Genomic DNA, 24,032 nt, shown 5'->3' with positions numbered 1-24,032 from the left:
TGATCCAGATGATACTGCTGAAGACTATCACGTAGCGTTCTTGCGTCCACGTGAAATATAAGGCAAGTTGTTACTAAGCAACTGAGAGAGCATGCGCATAATAATAGAATATCGAGTCGTGTTTGCTCGTAGTACTGTTGCGAAACAGTTACTGTTGTTTGTTACTTCCAAAATTATAAATAGAATTGTGAAAAAAAGCTTTTAGGCAAGGTAGTGTATTTCAATTTTATACATTTAGGTTTGTATAAGATGGAGGCAGGAGACAGCTTCTATATAGTGAAGGTATTGTAGTCTGTCAACAGAATTGTTACATAAGTTGGTGTGTAAAGTGCAATCATAGAGACTGATGTCAAGAAATTTAATTTGGGTAGGTAAGTAATGAAAGATAAAATTGTTTTGTAAAAGGAGTTGTATATGAGATAAATTCTGTAAACATTCTAGACTGATTGTCTGTATGAAAAATTGTGTAATCTATGTAACGTTTCCATGTATGAGATTTTAATGAATGATAAATAATAATAGTAAAATAAATAGCTTCACTCGATCTTGGATCTTGTGTAGACAAAAATAGTGCTTTTCGTGTGAAAAGTGTCTTGTGTGTCTGCAGTATGACACGGCGCTATACCACTCAGGAAGTTTTGGATAGAATTTTAACGCTGATTAGTGAGGATAGTGGGGATGAATCACATCACGATTCTGTCACGGACTCTAATTCAAATTGAGTGGATGAAGGTGAGGAAGGCACTTGCTCTGGGCAACAATTTTTAAAGGCGCAAAAATATTGTTGGATAAAAACTCGGAGTCGATAAGTCATTTGCCAAAGAGTTGGAGTCGATATTTCACTAATCAATTAGTCAAAGACTTTGAAATATATAGATATATATTTTTACGAAATATTTTTTTATTTTTATAAATTAAATAAAAAGTCAATATATATACATTATATATATATAGTATGGTAAAAGTTTATGTCTCTTAATTTACTTTTTAATTGCTGAGGTTTATCAGGCAAATTTTTTGATGGTCAAATGAATTAAGGCAGAAATATCCTGAGATTCAATTATCTCAAGACCTAATTATCTTGAGAACGAATTCCCTTTAGACCGAATTGTTCAGAGGCCAAATTATCTTGCCAAAATTTTTCCACTTCCAGTATATACATATTTATAATGAGAAAATATACTAAATATGATAGAAACTTTGATATTTAAATTTTAAGTTCGATGTATTAATGTTATATAGTTCAAAAAACTTAGCCAATTCAAAACGTTGTAATGTGTGAAACGTTTTACTCAAAATTTCCCCAGTAATTCCCAAACCTTCTGTGACCCCCCGAGAAACTTCAAACGACCCCCAAGTTAAGAACCGCTGCTATAGATTAAAGGTATTTCTATAGGCGGGCGATGTTACTAAGATTCTACAGGCGGACAGCGTTACTAGGGTCTGCGTTACTACAGACGGCTAGCGCTTTTAAGAACAAACACAATCTTTAAAATAGTTATTATAATATTTTTGATCTGAATCAAACAAAATCTCAGTGATAATTCTTGTAGCTTAACCAGCTAAAATTCGAATTTCCATACCTGCTGTTGACAGACCACAGATAGCCTGTTGTGCAGCTTTGTGCTTAATAATAAACAAAGAAACTTCTACAAACAACAACAGAATAGATAATAAGGGTTCTTGCTGTAACCACGTAGATACTGCATGTTCTTATAATTACTATATGTGAAGAATATAAGTTATTTGGACAATTTTGTTATAGTTTACGTGGATAAACAGCAGTGTTTGTTTGTTTTGGAATTTCGCACAAAGCTGCTCGAGGGCTATCTGTGCCAGCCGTCCCTAATTTTGCAGTGTAAGACAAGAGGAAAGGCAGCTAGTCATCACCACCCACCGCCAACTCTTGGGCTACTCTTTTACCAACGAATAGTGGGATTGACCGTCACTTTTAACGCTCTCATGACTGAAAGGGCGAGCATGTTTGGCGCGACGGGGATGCAAACCCGTGACCCTCAAATTACGAGTCGCACGCCTTAACCCACCTGGCCATGCCGGGCCCGTCAGATAATGCCTTGTAAAAAAGTTTGTTGATTAGTTTATATAAGTTTAAGTTTCAAAAAATATTAATTAAATTGAAACGAGGATGTACTATGATTCAGAAGTTGATTATTATTGAGCACAAGGGGATACCCGTGGAAGGCAGAGCTCTGATTTCTAGCGGTGTAAGTAAACAGACGTGATTTAGAAGTGACTGAAAAAAAATTGAAAACTCATTAGTTAACGGATTAACGATTCATTTCTTTATTATAAAATTTTCCTTGTTAATTTGAGTGTTCTGTCTTGAATTACAGGAATGTTGCTAACTGAATTAAGCTAAGTTACGAGCGTATAGGCTGGTAGACTGTAAGCTATTCTTAGCGCATAATTCTGTTGAACCTGTAATTTATTTAATAGTTTTCTCGAACATACTAGAAAGAATTGTACAACTATATTTTTTCTAAAGGCCTTATGTAAATTTCATAAATATGCAAAATGATTGTTATTGTTTTGATTTAAGCACAAAGCTACACAATGGGCTATCTGTGCTCTGTCCACCACGGGTATCGAAACCCGGTTTTTAGCGTTGTAAGTCCGCAGACATACCGCTGAGCCACTGAAGAGTATATGCAAAATGAAATAAGGGGTGCATCCTTTATGAATTCCCCTGATTTTCTTCAAATAACACTATATTTGGCTCGTTTAAGTAACTGGGTAACAATTTTTTGTCTTACATAATTAATTAGTAACGAATGAGATTCTAACACACAGATAACGTAATATATATTTGAACATTCAGAGTCGTAGACTGAACTTAAATAGCTTCTAATAACTCGATTCACTAATTAAAAGTCTAACCTGTGTATCCTGTGTCTCTGAAACTTACTTCTCTGTGCACATTGATTACTTCGACACAAGTGTTTCTTTAATCAACATATATAATGCTGGAATTGTGTAATTTAATTGCTTATACTGAAAAATCAGATTTCCATGAGATTAATCAAACAGAACTATTGTACAGTTTGCCTGGCGAGGGTTTACTGGTATAGGTTTACTGCACCCTACATTACATAAATTAATACATTTACCCTCAGGAGAACTTACTGTTCAATAGCTGTATAGCCAGTGCAAGGGTTGTATAAAGTAGTGACGCCATAACACAGGCGTTTATTGTCACAACATTTCATACATCTGCTCAGGGAACAACATATTTTACCTTCATTTACTACACTTGCATCAGGTTATGTTGGAACCAGCTGATGTATCCGTTCAACGGATGGGTAACAAAGGGGACAGCATAATTGTTTGCATGATGTTTTTTAGCATCAATATGGCTCTGCTTTGTTTCGTCAGGAGTTTCATTTGTTCTTCTACGACGATTAGCCCAGCATGACCAGGTGGATAAAGCACTCAACTCATAATGCGAGCGTCGCGGGTTCTGATTCCCGTTACATTGAACCCCCGATTTTAACATTGTAATTCTATAGACTTACCCTTGTACTAGCGGGGGATATTTCGGTTGGTATTTGAATTGCGTTTTCTTGTGAGCTTCGTGATAAATGTTTTTGGTTTTTTTTACATCTTTTGTGTCCTGATGTCAGCACTTTCTCATGTGTGGAAAGATAGTTTCTGCAATGTATGTAGGTGTATAATGTGGCTGGTGTTGGTACAAGTGTTTTTTTTTCTTTTTGTTGTTGTTGTCTTTTGCTATTGTGTGATTCCTTTCTTGTTGTACTAGGGATTTGATGTCAGATAGGCGCATTTTGACCGATTTATATTTTGTGCATATTTTATAGCTTACTTTGTGATTTTCTCCACAATTGCATTATTTAGGCTTCTCGTATCCTTCAGACATTGTGAAACTTGATGATAATCGCCACATTTCATACATCTTGGAAAAGCACTACATGCTGCAGCAACATGACCGAAAGTTGACAATGATAATGCTGGGTAACCACGACTGCCGGAATTTTCATTTCTTCTACTTTGTATTGTTTGTACCAAAATATTATTCTGTTTGATATTAATTGTGTTATATTGTATGTGCTATCTGTGTATAAGTGAATGAGGTTAATGGATGTCTGTGTTAAGTTGAAAATGATAGTTAAACATTTGTCTATGGAAGTTATAATTTGATCAAAGTAATTCTGCCTTGTCTTTGTCAATTGAATAATAGATTAGCGTAAAAAACGAATGATTTTTGGTTAGGGTTTATTACCCGATAGATGAATTGTGAAATAACCTAATTTGAAAGCTTCGGTAGGCCATTCCTTCATTAATCTATCGAGGTCAATTACATTCTGACCTCTGACTGGTACTCTCCTTCGTAAAAGACTTTGGTTGCAGCTATCTAAACTGAAGGCATATAACGTTTTCTCATATAACAGTCAGTTACAAACTCTCTTTGTTAACCTGGAGATACTCTAAGAAGCTTGCAGCGTTGTTCTCTACTTTATTTCAATAAAAGCTTTGATACCCATACCAGCCGTCTTGAAATACATTTTTACTTCAAGTGGGCTTCTCGTCATCACGTATAACGTTTCATTTTTGCTGCTAATTGGAGCTGTTATAACTTTCGAGTACACCTTTGTTAGTCTTTATGGCAATGATGTTTGAAGTTTGCTAAGCCCGAATTTGTTAATGCATTTTCTGTACTATATTCTATACATGCAACATGTCTTCTTTGACATTTCGATTTAACTAATCTACAACCACCGGTTTACTTGTCATGTTGACGATTGTTGTATATCCTTATTCATGTTTGTCTCTTAGTGTTTATTAAAAAAGCAAAGCGTCTCAATGTTATTCATTAACAGATAATTTACTAGAATCTGTCCGGTTATTTTATGCTTTCTCGACAAGGAATGCCCATACACGTCTGTCCAACCAGTTATTCACAACTTTATGATCATATAAACTTGAAATATTCGATAGTTATTTTTATTATTTTCTTTCTCTCACTCACTTTACCTAATTCCTTTTTTGCTCCTGATATTAACGGACTACCTTAAAATAAAACTAAGTTCTGGCCATCTACACTAGATTTACCTTAAACAGTTTCATTATCTTGCTTTACAACCAAAGACGTCATATTTTTTCTTTGGCTTGTGCCCTCTTTACTGGATGAATGACTTTGTTTTAAATGTCACAATACACCTGCGTTAACTGTCACTAAGTTATCAGTGATGTACTAAAGGGAATGCAATCAGTCAAAAACCACTCACCGCCAACTTTTAAGCTACTATTTCACCAACAAATAGTTTGATTGACAGACACATCAATGATAGGGATTCGTACTCACCACAAATTGCGAGACGTACGCTTACCAAGTCAAGCCAGGCGCTTTGACTGAGCGTCTACGAATCTGGTTTCTTACCGATTCGTGTGATTGAAAACAAAAACCTCAATAGATACACGTGATGGTGTGATTATATTCTGAATGCCAGAAACAAAACATGTTTCTAGCAATGTGCAACAAGGCATTAGTAAGGTAGAAGTATTTTGAAAGTTATATTGCACTTTGTTCTCTATCCTATTGCAAAAAGTAAATTTGTATAATAAACATTCTACTTTAATTATGCTTTGGAGAAAAAGATTGATTATAGACAGCAGACGTATTCGATGAGAACACGCTGCAAAACTGCTTAAGTTTTTAGATCCCTGTTTGCTTTTTAATGCTAAACAATGAAAATGAGAATAAAAGTTCCGTCAAATATTTTCAAATAATGGACATTTTTTTTCACAATATGTATACATGCCTTCCATTGTAACCATATTCCTTGTTCTATTATTGCACATTTTAACAGACATTTCAAATGCTCAATGTGGGTATTTTTATTTTTGCTTTTACATTCTCCAATAAAGTCTGATATAAAACACCTACTGGTGGAATGTGTCAGCAGATATTTTCATTTTAAACAGTTCAAAATTAGTGTAAATCTAAGACGCGATTTAAATGTTGTCCTTAAAAAGGCTCTTCTGTATTGTAGTCAATACACCACAGCCCAAAGCAGAGGCAAATTAAAAAATATTGGGGTTTGAAACACAACAAACACTGGGCTCCAATCCAACAAATGAAAAGCGTATACTAAAATAAATGTAGAAAAAGGTTCGTATAACGTTTATACACTGAATTAGTAATGTAAAAAGACATATCACAATAAATCATATTTAAATTACGCTGTTTAATTTTGTGACATACAAGAAATAAAATACAATAACTGATTGCATTAGTAATGTTATGAACGATTGCAAACTTACGAATTGTATGCATATATATATGTGCTTGATAAAAGTTCATGTGTTTTTGTAATAATTAGTGCGGCACAGTGTTATGTTTGCGGACTGATACTGCTAGAAGCCAGGTTTCGACAACAGTGTTAAGCATGAGCACATAAAGTGTGCAGCTATGTGCTTAATAAAAAAACAAACAAACGAGAAAAATTAACATCCACCCATGTGTGAATCCATTTCTTATACTCTGTAATTAAATAAGTAGTTCCTGGACAATAAGTAGTTCCTTGACTTTTTCACAGCCGACATTCTAATCCACGTATCTTGATTTGCTCGATATCCTTACTACCATGTGCAAAATTTTTTATTTTTTTTATCGTCATAATTATTTTTCTTTTTGCGAAGTTGTAGCGACACGTCTAGAAATCTTCCTTCTTTCAAAAGGTTGACACCTCATGCTACATAATTGCTACGTAGTAGGCGTGGCTACCTAAAACGTTGGGAGTAGAGGCGTCCATGAAAAGAAACCAGACACAATGACGTCATAGTGCCAATTTATCTCACTGGACGGAACGTTGTTAAGGGATGGAAATGGATAATACCTCGGTTTCAGTGGCACATACCAGCGAATGTTGCTGGGAGATGTAAATAGGGTAGCATCATAGTTAGGGTGTTAATCACCAGAAGGTGTGTTACTAAAATTAATGGTGTTTCTATAGGTGTATGCTGGTACCAAGATTTTATAGGCGGACGATGTTACTAAGATTCTATAGACGAACGGTGTTACTGAGGCCTGTGTTACTACAGCTGAAATGTTTTTAGATACAATGTTATTTTTGGCGGATAGTTCAGTGTGATGATTGGAGATTTGAAAACCAAAACATCTTTAAAACAATTGTGATAACAAGTTAAAACTGCTCTTCACATAATATTTATATTTTGTTACTTTTATTATTTCCTACAATAAAATATATAGTCTAAATAAAATATGTCTTTTCTTTCACATTTTGTGAATCCATCAGGTTTACTATACGATATTTATCATTACAGAATATACTTTACATACAAAATGGTCCCCTCGGTGGACTCAGCAGACAGCCCGAGGTGGCTTTGCTAAATAAAAACATACGCACACAATCAAAATAAATCGTGTGTTCACTATACTTTAAGACTAACAATGAAGAACTGATTTTTTTATATCACTAAACTTAACATCAGTAAAACACGAACTTAGCGATTTTGACCCTCACATAACAATACAAGAAACTAAGTATACATTCACGACATTCTCTTTCTCAAGTTTTGAGAACATATCATGAAGTTTTTCTGTTCGTATGTCAAAACTTTATTCAGTGTTTTGGTGAGCTATTAAGTTCAAATGTTATAGTGTTCATAAATCAAAATTTTAAAAGATAAGGAATTAGAATTTTTGGTTTTTCAACAATTTTTATTCTGTCTGTTTCACAGAAATTAAAGCATTACTTGCCTCAGGCAAGTTTTACACGAGACGCAAGGGTCAGTATTATCAATATGCCCACGAGGTTGGGTGAGTCAAAATAAAATAACCAAAACAAGAGGTATAGTCCACACCATTTCTGTGTGTGCATGTTGATGACACTGATCATTAAGTATCCGGTAATCCGTTGGATAGCAAATATATAGCAGAAAATGTGGTGAGAATATGACATACATAAAGAATGGTATATAACCTTCTTTTGGCAATCAGTGTTTACCGCGTTTTCAGCCTACATGCAAACAGATTTAATTAGCATTATACATACAGTTCCAAACTGTAAAGAACAAGTTATTATTTGGAGATTTAAAGAAACATTTTTTTTTTCAATGCAGGTATGCGTTATACATAATATTAAGTGTAAGAATGAAAACTAAATAATTAACGATATACAGCTAGAAACCGTAGTAGGCAGAGCATAGAAAGTGTAACCGTAAGAAAATGTAAAAATGTAAAATAAATTAGACACAGAAGCGCAAACTATAATTATATATAATCAGAACTTTAAATGTCTGCTAAATTGATACATAAATCAAAAACACAATTGGCCAAGGAATAATAATGTAACCATCTCTTTCAATATTTATAAAATCGAAACGATAAATGTGACAAAAACGTTTCAAGTTGTATGATATTTCAATTTGAAAAGCAAAAACAATAAAACTAGTGAATTAGCAAATTAAACATAAGGCGATGGATATTTGTGAAAAGGATTATGCTACAATATTTGACCCGTTCAAATACTGGATACATTAAATTATACGTGTGATAAAAACTGGCACACACAATACACTATATTATAATAGTTATCTCGTTAACTGTCTCATTCAAATAGTAGTTTTATTTGTAACTTTTTAAGACAAATTATTAAATACAGACTATGATGTAAATAACATAATGTTAGAACAGTAATCGATAATTATAAATACATTTGACTCGTAGTTTAACTTATGAAATAAAAGCGAAACAGCAGGTGTAATAATTACATATAATGTTAATTTACTAAACGACTATATTTGAGCGAAATATACTGAGTTTGAAAGCCAAGTTTAAACTATCACTTAGATTAGTTAAATAATTACTAAAACTTCTAAGTAACTTCATATTTAAGGAGTAATTTTTTTTTCATTTTTGTGCAAATTTGTATAGAATTACACTTTATAGTCTTTCTTATTTGATATTAGAACTTTAAGATCAGTACCTGAGATTTTTCCTATTAAAACGCACACACACCTCAAGATCATACGTAGAACACTTCACTTTTTTATTTTTCTGTTGCTTGTTATTTGAATGATTCAACTGATAACACAAAAATAGACACTGAGACTTCTTTCTTCTTCAGTGAGTCAACTGTTACTTTTAGTGCATGTAAACAGTTGAAATACTTGACTTTTACTCATAAAAAAGTAGAAAATACAACTCTGCTTGAATTATATCAAACACGACTATGATTTGAAGTAAATTTGATGATTAAGTTATTGATTTCTAAACTGAACTTGGAAGAAAATGTTAGAAATTAGGATGAAGAGTTGCTAAAGAAATCCATTGTGGAGTGGAGTAAATCTTGATGATTATTTATAAGATCGTCTGAGTAAATATAAGGAACAGTGTATACTAATATGTCATCCATGTTATGCTTTGTATATCTGATGCTGACGTCTGCGTGTAATTATGTCGTCAAAGCAGGTGTAGCAGTAAGTTAAACTTTCATAATATGTCTCATTAACAAGAAGTTAAAAGATGGGCATTATTTGATAGAAATCGATTTCTACTCATGCGTTCTAAGTAAGCGTTTCATACATCTCATATTAATTGCATTAAGAAAAACAATGTGTGAATTCATTAATCTAATATTTTCTTTACAGCAGCTCAAAAAGTAATAATTTATTCTGTGAAATAGTATTTATTTCCTTAATACTCACTACCAATTTACTTGCAGTCTGCAGGTTCTGGGATCGAATGTGATCACGTACTTTCAACTGTGAGAACGTTATAGCATTGAGGCCAATCTCACCATTCATTGTTGAAGAGTAGCCCCAGAATCAGCGGCGGGTGGTTTTGACCATCCACCTTCCCTTTAGTCTACCAGTTGTAAATTAGAAACAACTAGCGCAAATAATCCCTAAGTATTTTTTTTGGAAAATTCGACAAACAAACAAATTAGATAAAAGTGGGTGTAACTCATGTATTTGTACTAGTACATAAATAGAAGCCGATAACATTTAACAGGAATAAGGAAGAGATCACATGAATGAGGCCCTTCCAGGTCTTCAAGATGGGTGGATTGATGAGAAGTGAACGTGACGAACATTAAGCATAATTGATTATTGCGGAAAAACTGTTATATATAGTCCTTTTAGACTGGTATAAAAAATTACAGTCGATTATTTCATTCCTCATAGTTGTTAATATAAACACGAGAACTGGATGTAAATCTATCAATAGTATAAACGGCCAATCAGAAAATTGCTCAAACTTTTCTGTCGTGAAAACTCTTACATGTAATAACAGGAATACACATTAGCTTGACGTGTTTTGATGATTCGTCTTTGGCAAAAAAGCAGAAAAACAGACCCATTAAGTTTTGTAAATGCTACATTTCTCACTATTTTCAATAAAAAATGTTGTGCTATAATCATTTTTCATCTGATGAAAAACTTTTTGTCGTTAAAATTAAAAATGACCATGAATTCAAAGTATTTATGAAAATACTCGCCATCTGTAACGAAAAAAAAAACATTTGCCAGTAATGCGCATATATATGACTGAAAAACAAGACAATTGCTTAAACGCTATCCTTCATGTCTCATCCAACTCGTAAATTACACGTTAAACAACATAATTTAGGTGATATGTTGTTTTCCGTTAGCTGTTCCATTGGCTAGTCTTATAATAACTATTTTTAAAAGTTTTGCATCACCTCCGATTCTTAGGAGTAGGACAATTAAAATAATAATATGAATACAATATAGACTTTTTTATTTAACATCATTTAATCAGATAAACAACTATTAGTTAATTATAGGATTATGTTAAAACTTTGCTATACAATTGTTAATTATCAACGTGCTGTCAAGTTAGTGTTAAACAGCGAAGTTAAAACGTATTTCCGAAACACTAATATATAATCACTTTATCATGTCTTATAAAAGTAATATAAAAATGTTCATGTCCTAGAAGGTTTTCTTTCGCCTAGACCAACTAGAAAGTACGTTAAAGAATAAATGGATGCAAAACAAACAGTGTAGGAAACAATAGGCACATGAACATAACAATATCATGTACAGATATATAAAATCAAACACAAAATAAATGGAACTAAAATTGACATATGTCTACACGCTTCTTCAAGTATAACATAAACACGATAATGTCAGATCCTGTTTGTATATGACATTGTTCACTGTGTAGTGTTCGATAGATACTAAAATCCATTTATTACTAACCTAAGCTTCTCTAATTAAATGATTTATGTATCTACCGTCTATCATGTTTTAAGTATTTGCAGTAAAAATATACAGACAAATAATTAAATAAGATATGTATGTGTGTATGTGCGTGTGCATTTGTGTGTGTGTGCTCTGAGATAAAGCAACTCGAAAAATATGCAGTTTGTTTGTAATTAATCACAGATCTACATAATGGACCATCTGTGTCATGCTGCGCCAAGAGTATCGAATTCCCATCCTGAGCTTCTCACTATCCATAGAAGTAACACTCAAACTACTGGTCAAAAGTAGCTATTCCATCATTTATTGAAATCAAGTTCAAGCGAATAAAATATTTAAGATTCTATTCCCCAATAACTCGACGGTAAATCTCATTTGTCCTTGTTGGGTCAACGCTAAGTCTACGGACGCACAACTCTAAAATCCTGGTTTCGTTATCCATGGTGAACAGAGCAGACAGCCTAGTATTGCTTTGCTATAGGACAAACATGCAATGATTGTTTGTTTGTTTTGGAATTTCGCGCAAAGCTACACGAGGGCTATCTGCGCTAGCCTTCCTAATTTAGCAGTGTAAGACTAGAGGGAAAGCAGTTAGCCATCACCACCCATCGTCAAAATTTTCATAATAAATTTTATCCACTTGACTCTCGGCTCGGTGATTCCATATTGTCTTGAATTTATTCTTATTAAACTAAACTCATTTCACGACCTTCCGGTGGAACAGCAGCAAGTCTACGGATTTACAACACTAAATTCAGAAGAGCGATTCCCTTTCGTGTACACAGCTGATAGCCCGACGTGGCTTTGTAATAAGGAAACTCACAGTAGAACTCACTTCTCATATGAAGACTCACGGCACCTTGCTCTGACGGCGCCATTGAAACCCCGTCACTGAAGAGTAGACAGTAATCGAACTATTCTACCTGGATAAATGCATTTTGGTTTCCATGACTCCTTTTGTTTCGCGGCCTGGCATCACGCGATTGGAGAAAAGGGATTTTAAAATATTTTTCAAATAATTCCTCTTCAGAAAATTGGCTGCACTAACTCAACTAAGAGGATAAGTGGGAGAAAAAAGATATTCCTGTAACTGTGTTTTATCTTCTACATCGACCTTTAAAAATTTTACAGAATCAAAATAGTAAAGTCTTCCAAATATTTCATTTCCCTTTTCATAAGCTTTCGTTACTAATATATTAGAGAATAATACAGCACTACAGAGTTAAATATGGCTATATAATAATAATACAGCACTACAGAGTTAAATATGGCTATGTAATACGCACTCAAATACACTTTATTCTGAAAAGACGAAAACTCTCTGATTCCCTGATCTAATGTGAACTGAGAAAGTGAAAATAAAAGAAATATTTCAATGTCTGGTCCTTTAGACACAAGATAAACGAAAATATACTAACGACATTTCAATTTCTGTTGTTATGTGAACTACAACACCGATATAAATCCTACTGGAAAAGTTTTACTTCTACAGTCTGCTTAAAAAAGAGACCGGTTCAAACTTACTAATAAGATCTGAATACATGATCACAAATATACTAGAAAGATGAAAGTTAAGGGTAATTTTCGAAACTAGAGTTTTCTATTTTATGTAGCTTATTCAATATTTGTGGTAGTATTTGAGTCCCTTTTATAATGTATAAATCAATACGTGTTTTTGTTTTTGTAGTGTCTACTATTTTCCGTAAATGATTAGATATTTGTGGAAACAATTGAGTCAGCTTTCTCTTTTACGAGATTTTTTTTTCTAGTTAGACGCAAAGACGCTCAAAAAAACTCTTATTTTTTCTCTTCTCTTTCTTTTTTCGGTTCACCTACTATTTATACAAGTATACAACAGAATGACACGTAGTCAGGAAGGACCTCACAAATACACAAGAAAAGCGAAACGTAGGTAGGAATTTCTCGTAATTTTCGTTATTAATTGCTGTAAATAATTTCAATTTCTGTTGTAATGTGTACTACAACACCAATATAAGGCCTACCGAAAAAAGTTTTAATTCTACTGTCTGTTAATAACAGACCTCTTTAAACCTACAAACAACATCTGAATATATGACCTCTATTATACTAGAAAGATGAAACTTAAGGGTTATTTTCGAAACTGTAGTTTTCTATTTTATGTAGCTTATTCAATATTTGTGGAAGTATTTGAGTCCCTTTTATAATATGTAAACCAATGTGTTTTTGTAGTTATACGTAAAGATACTCTAAAGCTTTGTGTTGTCTCCCAGTCATGGGTATCGAAACTCCGTTTCTAGTGTTTGATATCCACAGGCAGCAAATCAGAACTGCTAGTAAGATTTAAAATCGTGATATTCGATATTTTAAAGAGTTGAAAAGCTTCTGCTAAGGTGTAATTTGATCGTTGGTTGTAAGCTGTGCAGAAGAAATGTACTGGTACTCTTTTGGCCCGGCATGGCCAAGCGCGTAAGGCGTGCGACTCGTAATCCGAGAGTCGCTGTTCGCATCCCCGTCGCGCCAAACATGCTCGCCCTCCCAGCCGTGGGGGCGTTATAAAGTTACGGTCAATCCCACTATTCGTTGGTAAAGGAGTAGCCCAAGAGTTGGCGGTGGGTGGTGATGACTAGCTGCCTTCCCTCTAGTCTTACACTGCTAAATTAGGAACGGCTAGCACAGATAACCCTCGAGTAGCTTTGTGCGAAATTCAAAAACAAACAAACAGGTACTCTTTTATTGCGTATTTGTTTTATATATTAGAAATATAAACATACTGATTTGAAACTATTCTGTATGTAGTATCGGCAGAATATAGGATAGAAACATTCAGCGGAATAGACTGTAATTATGCTGTGAAACTAAAACCTTGTCGTATATAACAAACTCCTCCTTTGTTCTTCATTTTATACATCGATATGTTACAAATATACGTTACAACAGAATAGCATGTTGTTCACATGAGCACAATAATACTCATTTAAAGACTGGTTGATTCTCCACTTAGCCTTGATGAATTACACACAGCCAACGACGGAGTTCTGTTAATTCTCACGTATAATTTGTTACTTTCCTTCTAGAAACACACCTTACAAGGTGCTTTAGCGACAAAACAATGTTATTAAATTTAAAGAGCTACCTTGTCTATTGGCAGTTATTACAGTATTATTTATAGAAGAAAAAGTTTGCTAGGAAGGAATTTCGACTTTTCTATTTTTCGAATTGATGTAGCATCTTATATAGCCAATATGTATGTATAATATTTTTACATGTCATCATGAGTATTCACAGATAAACATGCAAAGCTAAAGTGTACTTTCCACTGAAAATATGTCAGTGTTTTTTCAGATCACCAAGACTCCTACGTTAATGTATGTGCGGGTTTTCATATAACAAAGCCACATCGGGCTATCTGCTGAGTCCAGAAAAGGGAATCGAACCCCTAATTTTGAGGACGTAAATCCGTAGACTTACCGCTGTACCAGCGGGAGATTCGACGCTAGTGACTTTTGTTGTTACAGTAGAATAAACTTCACAGTGAACTGGCAGGAATATACAGTCATGTGAAAAAGTTAGGACACTCTATGAAAGCATGTGTATTTGTGTAACATTTTTGGATATATAGGTATTTAATCTCAATTTCAACAATACTGAGAGATTATAGGAATATAACTAAACAATTAAAACTGAAGAAAAGACTTTTCAAGATCTTCTGTCAATGTAATTCTACAAAAATGCAGGAGGTGAACTTAAAGTACAGAATTTTCTCTGGGAGGTCCTTTCCCCCCATACAGGAATTCAGCTCTAGGGGGTATTCTTCTGTTTTAACCCTGAATTCTAAACACTGACATTATGCACCATATTATGGATAATTTCACCTTATGTGCAAAGCACTTCACTAATTCATTAGTTCCATAGTTTTTACTTCTCTAATTGATATATTATACATTCCGAAATGTTTTTATCATACCTAATGGTTCGTTTTTTATAAATATTGAACTGGACAAGATGGTTAGAGTGCTCGACTTATAATCTGAGGGGTTGCAGGTTAGAATCCTCGTCATACTAAACATACTCGTCCTTTTAGCTGTGGGAGTTTTATAATGTAACATTTGATCCCATATTCATTGGTGGAAAGGTAACCCAAGATTTGGCAGTGAATGGTGATAACTAGCTGCCTTCATTCCAGTCTTACACTACTACTTTAGGAACGGCTAATACAGTTAGCCCTCGTGAAGCTTTCCACGACATTTTTTTTTTGTTTTCAAATTTCGCACAAAGCTACACGATGGTTATCTGCGCTAGCTGTCCCTAATTTAGTAGTGTAGGACTAGAGTGAAAGCAGCTACCCATCACCACCCACCGCCAACTCTTGAGCTACTCCTTTGCCAATGAATAGTAGGATTGACCGTCACATTATAACGCCTTAACGGCTGAAAGGACTTTACACGAAATTTAAGAACAAACAAATATTGAATAAAACAGCTACATTATTATTTCATAGCCAACTGTATTTTTTAAGCATCGATTTAGTAAATTTTTAACCTACTGTACTTTGTTTCTATAATTAATTTGCATAACACACTTTTGACTTTTTCTTAGAATATATGTGTAAAATTCATATGGTCTCTAGTTTTCATTTCTTTTATTCGTAAAATTGTATAAGATACTTCTATATCTTTTCGCGCTGACAAGGACAATTATTGAAATCTTTAAATAGTATAAAGTAATTTAAATATCATATATAACTTTATTAGTTAATATATATATATTTGTTTCAGTAAAGTTTGGTTTTAAAGTGTATGTAAAGACTATATTTAACCAATGCAATGACAGATAATTGTAAAGCTAAATTATTGGTTACTTTAAAATATTTGTCTCGTTCAAATAACGGACAAGTTATGATAGCATACGTAATATAAACTGTGTATATGATATATGCAATACAGTACATTAAAATAATAGTTTTACTTGTGAAGTATTCTAACTGTCATGACCCTACAATGAACTCACTACTTGAAACACTATCGGTGGTAACAAACCAGCTTTTAAAACACTAATCCTAGTAACAGTATCCGCATCTATAGCTTCACTAACAACAAGCCCTTTTGCTATAATGTTGCTCGTCCTCTAGGAAAGTCGTGTTGACGATCAACAGACCTATAATGTCCTCATTATTTGGCGCTGTCATTTATTGTTATTATCTCTAACTCCTACCGCTGCTATTGTCTGAGGCAGTCAATTGGTGCACAGTGTCTGAAATTCCGAGATACTAATCTAACCCTCGATTCTAAACATTCACAATATGTACCACATTACATCTGTTAGACACAGAATGTACCACATTAAAGTTGATCTGGTAGACATTTCTAAATTTTATGCGCCACCTTTCAATCCATTTGGCACAGAATTTCAAATAATAATATTGTTTTCTACTTTACGGCTGATTTGACAAACGTTTCTGCACTCTGCCATCATATACCACATTTTAACCGAGCTTCTAAGCAAAATATTGGCCTCTGCTCATATGTACTGCATTACTGCTGATTTAACAAAAATAATAGTGTTGGCTTTGTACACCACAACAAAGCTGCACTGGCACGTAATTCCACACACAATTACATTTTGGAACAACATTATCAATAATCTGATACAGACTTTACACTCTGCCATTATGAACTGCATAGCAGCTGATTTCACACAGTCCTCTACACTGTAGCATAATGTACCACATTACCAATGTTTTGACACAGAATTTTACATTATGCCTTTATGTGCTGTTTTACAGTTTATTTCACACAGAATTCTATACACTGGCATTATATGCTACATTACATCTGTTTTGATACACAACTCTACATAGTACCTTTATGAGTCATATTATGGTTGATATGGCAGAGAATTCTATATATATTCATAATAGATACCACTTTTCAGTTGATATGGCTCAAAATTCCACATTGTGAAGGGAAAGGATCAAGACACTAGTTGCTAAGTAGAAGCCCAGATCTCAACTCTATGGAAAACACCAGCCGGAAGGTGTTTAATTAAAACTATAAGAAAAGAACCAATAAGCACCTTGGAACTTCAGGAAGCCCTGAACCACGTGCAGCATCATAAACGTACCCTGCCTAAACTCTGTCCTGTGTCATGATTATGTCAAGCAGTCATCAATGTCAGAGAAAACACAAATAAATATTAAAACAAGAAATACACTTTGTGACAACGCTTTATCAATTACTATATTTATGTTATCTTTAAACCTAGGTTTTCTTACTTAGAGAAAAATTTCGTATTTGCCGAGTGTTTGGTGATCATTTGTGTTTTGATACGTTTGTCACAGTTGGTTTGTTCATAAGTTTGCATAGCTGTGTTTGGATGATACGAGCCAGTTTACACCACACAATGCCCGTAACAGTTTTACGTTAGTTCTGGCAGGTCCACAATGCATAGTCTCGTATTGAATTACAGGAACTAAGAAAAGTGTAAAAGAATTGGGTAGTGTAATAATATTTCCCACGGCTGTATTTATACAAAATAATTGATTTAGATTATTTAATCAATGATTTTGTTGTTGAAACATCCTGCTCTCACTATCTAAAATAGATAATTGACACTTAGAAGACAAGCCACTCAATTAAATCGGTTTAACCTGACTGATTATAAAAATAAGTTGTTATTGTGTGTTTTTTGAATTTCGCGCAAAACTACACGAAGTTATCTGCATTAGCTGTCCCTAATTTAGCAGTGTAATCCTAGAGAGAAGGCAGCTAGTCATCCCCACCCACCGCCAATTTTTGGGCTACACTTTTACCAACCAATAGTGGAATTGACCGTCACATTATAACGCCCCCACGGCTAAAAGGGCGAGCATATTTGGTGAGACGGGGATTCGAACCCATGATCCTAAGATTGCTAATTGAGTGCCTTAACCACCTGGCGATGCCGGGCGTCAGTTGTTATTCTACATATTATAACATCTATTTGGAATATCTCATAGGCGTACGCATAAGCAACTACAAGCTGCAATGTGTTTTGTATCTTGTACATATATATCTGCTTTCACTTTATTTTAGTACTTGAAAACTAAAAAAAATAATGATATTCATGCTAAAAAAATCTCGTTGATCCCGTGGCGGAATTGTTACTGAACTAGAAAATAGGTCAGCGTTTTTGGCGCGAAGGTTCAAGGCTATCTGCACACTATAAAATAGCAACTAACAACTGCAGTCCATGAGTACGGTTTACTTTAGAAAGCGATAGGACAGGACCAATGAGCTGATTTCAGACATCGTCAGATCCACTCCCTGCTACTTCGGTTTCAAGCCGCATGACATCCAGGGACTTCGAGATCAAGTGTTTTTTAGGATCGAACATGACAGCGGTCAGGTATGTTGTTAAATATTTTATCAGATAACATTTAGGGCGATTTAAATCACAAAAAGCATAAATTATTTGATTTATGTAAAAACGAAAATATCCGTGTAGTAATTATTAGTGAAACATTGCTTAATGATAATAATAACTTTAGCCTGCCAGGCTACAATTGTATTCTAAACTTAAAGGTTTCAGTTGTGGAAGTATCGCCGTGCTACACATTAAACAACTCAGTGTATCATTCCCAGATACTAATCTTAACTCAACCAACGAACATATCTTAGCAATAATATAACAACCAAATAGAATGAAAACGGCAATTCTTGCAATTTATACCTCCCCTTCAACCATACCAGATGTAAATTTATTTCTTCAAGTAATAAACCGGTACCCACGTACAATTATAATAGGTGACTTTAATTCCAAGCACCACAATTTCAACTGTAGAATTAACAACAGGAACGGTTATATTCTCAATAACTTTATCTTCCAGCATAATCTCATTCTAGGCAACAACAATACCCAACCTATGCACGCTATGATAGGAGTTAGGACATCCTAGACCTGGCTTTATACACAACAAGCATATACCCCTCAATACAGAATTTCAGAGTGCATAATAACCTAGGTAGTGATCACAACCCCATATCCATATCCATCCATCCAACCCATGATCAACCCGCCCAGAATTTTCGATTTCTCCGCCACTGACTGGGACTCCTTTCGGAAAACTATCGACGACAATTTACCAGAAATAGCAACGAGGGTAACAACCCCAAGTCCATAAATGATTACTTATCCAGCATAGTCAATACGGTAACAAATGCAATACACACAACAGTTCCTAAACGTAACCTCAACAATCATCCAAACTCATGGAAACTCACCAAAGCAATCCACTCACTAATTATTAAAAGAAGCAAACTCAGACTCCAATTCACTATTTCTCGCGACCCCATCACTAAAACCAGAATTAAACGGATTAACAACCTCATGCGGCGCCACATCAACGAACAAAAAGAACACAACTAGTCTGAGCTATGTGCATCACTAGACAATTCACACAAAGGCCCGCAACATTCCAGAGAAAATTCAAAAACATGTGCTATAATAACTCAAACAACAGTATTTCCAGTCTAAAACTAAACAACCGTACAGCAATATCCGACCACCCTGCACAACTACGGGCCACCCTGTAGTAGCCTTATATAACCTTTCACTATACTCAGGGTATTACCCGTCTCAATGTAAAACTGCAATAATAAATATCATACCCCAAACAACCCCAGCATCCAATAATTCAAAAGATTATAGACCTATTAGCCTAATTAACAGCATAGGGAAACTACTGGAAAAAATACTAACCGCACGTATCATATGGTACTTGGAAAGCAACACGTTTCCGAAATACAAAACGCCTCCCGTAGAAATAGGCAGACTGCTGATCACTTAGTCAGGTTAACAGAATCCATCATACAGGGCTTTAATAAAAACCACACCACTGTGGGCTTATTTCTGGACGTAAGAGAAGCCTCCTACTCAGTATTACATCAAGGTCTCAAATACAAACTTCTTCAGTTCAACCTCCCGTCAACCATAACAAGATGGATATCAAGTTTTTAGACAACAGAAGAGCTAAAGTAAAAATGAACAATGCAACATCTCATACCGTTCACTTCTCGGCAGGCATTCTCCAAGGATACTAAACTAAACTAAACTAACGTGGCAGGGGTTCAGTTTAGAGAGAGAGAAATCCGAAGAGTTCTCTCTCCAACTGGGGTGTTCAGGAACTTTGTAGTTCCTCTTCGTCCCTTTCGTGGATTGTTATTAGGATTAAGTGGTTTTTTATTATTATTATTTTAATAAATTAATTATCGTTATTATTCTTGACTTTTTTGGGTGGGGAATGTCTCACTAAATGGTCTTTTGGGTGGAGGCAAAGGTAGCAGTGGAAAGAAGGAAAGGTCGGGACCTGTCTCGAAAAGAAAAGTTGGGTAGATGTGAACATGAATGTAATTCATTCAAGTTCAGATCAAATCAAACAACCCGATTCTGGGTCTGGCAAAAGGTTGCCTGGGCTGGGATCTAGAAATCCAATGCCTGAAGATTTTGATGTGGGGAAACGGGAGTACCCCGAGAAAACCCACTCACGACAGGCGCCGAAAGTTTGCCTGTCATGTGCCCTGTACCTGAAAAAAAAAAGAATTCATGTTAATAACATAGTTTTATGTATTTAAACTCTTTGTTGAGTGGATTGTGATTCTTGAAATATGTTGTATGGTGATATGTATTTTGTTGGTGCACTTGATAATTTGTGTAGTGATACCGTTAGTTTGTTTCTGTTTTCTGCTTTTCGATAATATTTCATAGAAAGTTCTGTTATTCTATCTCTTATAGTTGGTAAATTACTAATTTGGTGTAGATAATTTGTTGGTGTAAAAGATGGTAAACTGAATGCGGATTTTAATATTTTGTTTTGTTGCACTTGGATTTTTTGGAGTGTGTTGTTTGACATGTTGTATGTTACTTGACATCCGTACTCTATTAGTGGACGGATGTAAGCCTTGTATATTTGTATAATGGTGTTCGGTGCGCATTTTGATTGTTTACCAGTTATAGTCTTTGATATGAAATCCTTTTTTCTTATTGATGAGTGTATATTGTTTATGTGTTTTTTCCATGTTAGTTTTGTGTCGAAAGTGACGCCAAGGAATGTGATGTTTTTGCTCATGTTGATGGTTGTGTTTCCAAGTGATAGATTTATTTTTTCTAGATTTTTCTTTGCTTCTTTAGTTTTCTATAGAAGGTGATTGCTTGTGTTTTTGTCGGATTTAACACGACCCTCCACTTGTTGCTCCATGTTGAGACGTTGTTTAGTGATTCTTGTACGCGAGACATGGCCATTACTGGGGTTTCTGGAGGTGCTCCAGATTGCGATGTCATCTGCGTATTGTGAATTGTGTGTGTATGTTAGGTTTGGAAAAGGTATGTCACTGACGAAAATTATGTAAAGAAGTGGAGAGAGGACTGATCCTTGGGGCACTCCTGCCGTTATATTAAATAATTTGGATATGGTTTTATTGACTTTTACTTGTGCTGTTCTATTGGTTAAAAAATTTGAAATCCATTTGACTATCGTAGGATTTATTTGTAGGTGGTTTAGTTTGTATATGATGGCATGATCTGTACTCAGCCCCCTTTTATATGTCATGTATGTCAATGACATTCCATTCCCGAAATTAACGCATACCTATGCATCTCAATATGCAGACGACATAGCAGTATGTAACCCGTCACGTAAACCCCTGCTAGCGACCTTAAAAGTTCAATCAATACTTAACAGTATAACCGCCTGGTGCAACACCGATGCAACCGAAACACAGGCCATAATCTTCAAACGCTGAACACTGACACTGGCTAGTACCATTATGATGATAATCCACCTTTGTCGTATTTTTACGTTTTTTAAGGGTTAATAGCCATTTTAATTCAGTTTACGTTTTACCTGTTTTTTGAAGTTTCTTTAGTGTTACCTTGATTAATTTTTTACATTTTACAAGGATTTTACTTACATGTACGTTTGTTGTTTTTCTTACCGGTTGTTTGACGTAGATAACCCAGTTGCTTTGTGCCAATAAACGCCAACCAACCAATTGAAAACAATACTTAACTAAACTTTGGAGCTCAATATGTCACAATACAGTCATATCTTAGCAACTCATGTTTTGTAAATTAATAAAGATAGCAAAACTAACCATAAATCTCACTATCAAACCTGTCTTCGACTTGTAAAGAAACAACCGAGAAATCCAGGATGTTAGTTAAGCAACTACAGGTTTCAAAACTAGTGACACATATGAACATTACACTAGTCACAACAATGTTAACAAATAACTGCAGATTTTAACCAAATCTCATCATAATACTTGTTACAATCATGTATACAAAAATCCAAAGCAGTACCATTTTCAATAAGATACGACAGATGTAAACGCTAGAAACATATCTCATAATAATTCTGTAAACAAGAAATATGGTGTTGCAGAATGCAAATAATACTACTTTAAATGTCACAACTAGCAATAAGCCTCGTTAATAAAGCAACCACAATCCTGTAGATAAACAATAAAGCACACGTAGTGCAGCAGAATTTAAGGAAAGCTGCTACGACAATTAGAAACAGAAATAAATCTCATTTTTCGATCTGGAATTAATGTGAAGAAGAATAAAACAGCATAATGTACATGGGGCTGCAGAATGCTAGGTAAACTACTATAAATATTATTATTATCCTGTGAACAAAATTTACAGTGTGCATAAAGCTGTAGAGGTTTGTTTTAGCTGCTTTTGATATTGGAACTTTCGGTTAGAACTCTTCACTAAGTCTTGCACTATCTTGTACACAAACGATACAATGTTTCACTAAGTTAGCTACGCCAAATGTTAGAATTAGTGAAAAAACTTATGATAAAACTTGTCATCCTTTTGTAAACAAACATGCTTCAAAATTATTATTAAGCTACTACAGGTCTTAGAACTAGCTATTGTTGAAAAAACGACAGTAAACCTATATTGTTCTTATCGTTTGTTTGGTTTTTGGAATTTCGCACAAAGCTACACGAGGGCTATCTGTGCTAGCCGTCCCTAATTTAGTAGTGTAAGACTAGAGGGAAGGCAGCTAGTCATCACCACCCACCGCCAACTCTTGGGCTACTCTTTTACCAATGAATAGTGGGATTGATCGTCACATTATACGCCCCCACGGCTGGGAGGGCGAGCATGTTTGGCGCGACTCGGACGCGAACCCGCGACCCTCGGATTACGAGTCGCACGCCTTACGCGCTTGGCCATGCCGGGCCTTGTTCTTATGGACAAGCAAATAAAGACTAAACGTAACGTACACTATCAAAGACGTAAAAATTAACAATATATCTCGCAAGTAAACTTATCGCCATTCTAGTATTTATATTACTATAGAAAGTTAAGTAAACAAATATAGATTATAGAATTAGCAACACATCTCATTTTAGACTTGTAATTAACTGTTTAAAAGCCATAGTGCTGTTAAATGTTTAGTAAGTTATTGATAAATTTCACGGTTAAATCTGTCATCAGCCTATACAACGTACGTAAAGTACTGTACAATTTTCGTGAAGGTACTACAGGTGTTAGAACTATCAATAAATTTTACCAGTAGTATGTAACCATTTTATAAACAAGCAAATAGTGCTACAGAATGTTAAGTACGCTACCACACATATTACAACAGGCGATAAATCTCACCATCCCGTAAACAAATAACCCAATGCACAAAGTACTACTGAGTATTAAGTAAACAACTAAAGAAATTACAAATATGGATAAATCTAATGTTTAAATCTGTCACCAACATGTATAAACAAAATCTCCACAGAATACGAAGCTAGCGATAAATCTAATCACCA

At 34.6% G+C, this 24,032-nt stretch overlaps 1 protein-coding gene across 1 annotated transcript in view; it reads left to right on the top strand.

The window, feature by feature from the left end:
- Positions 1 to 235: 235 nt before the first annotated feature.
- Positions 236 to 24,032, top strand: part of LOC143245021 (casein kinase II subunit beta-like) — a 199,429-nt gene continuing 175,632 nt past the window's right edge. Inside the window, exon 1 of the mRNA XM_076490779.1 lies at positions 236 to 367. The gene's annotated coding sequence lies outside the window, so the exon portion shown is untranslated. The remainder of the gene's footprint in view (positions 368 to 24,032) is intronic.

Source organism: Tachypleus tridentatus, chromosome 2 (genome assembly GCF_004210375.1).
Source record: "Tachypleus tridentatus isolate NWPU-2018 chromosome 2, ASM421037v1, whole genome shotgun sequence".
Taxonomy (NCBI): domain Eukaryota; kingdom Metazoa; phylum Arthropoda; class Merostomata; order Xiphosura; family Limulidae; genus Tachypleus; species Tachypleus tridentatus.
Note: the sequence above shows the minus strand (reverse complement) of the source record. Positions and strands in the feature narration are given on the sequence as shown.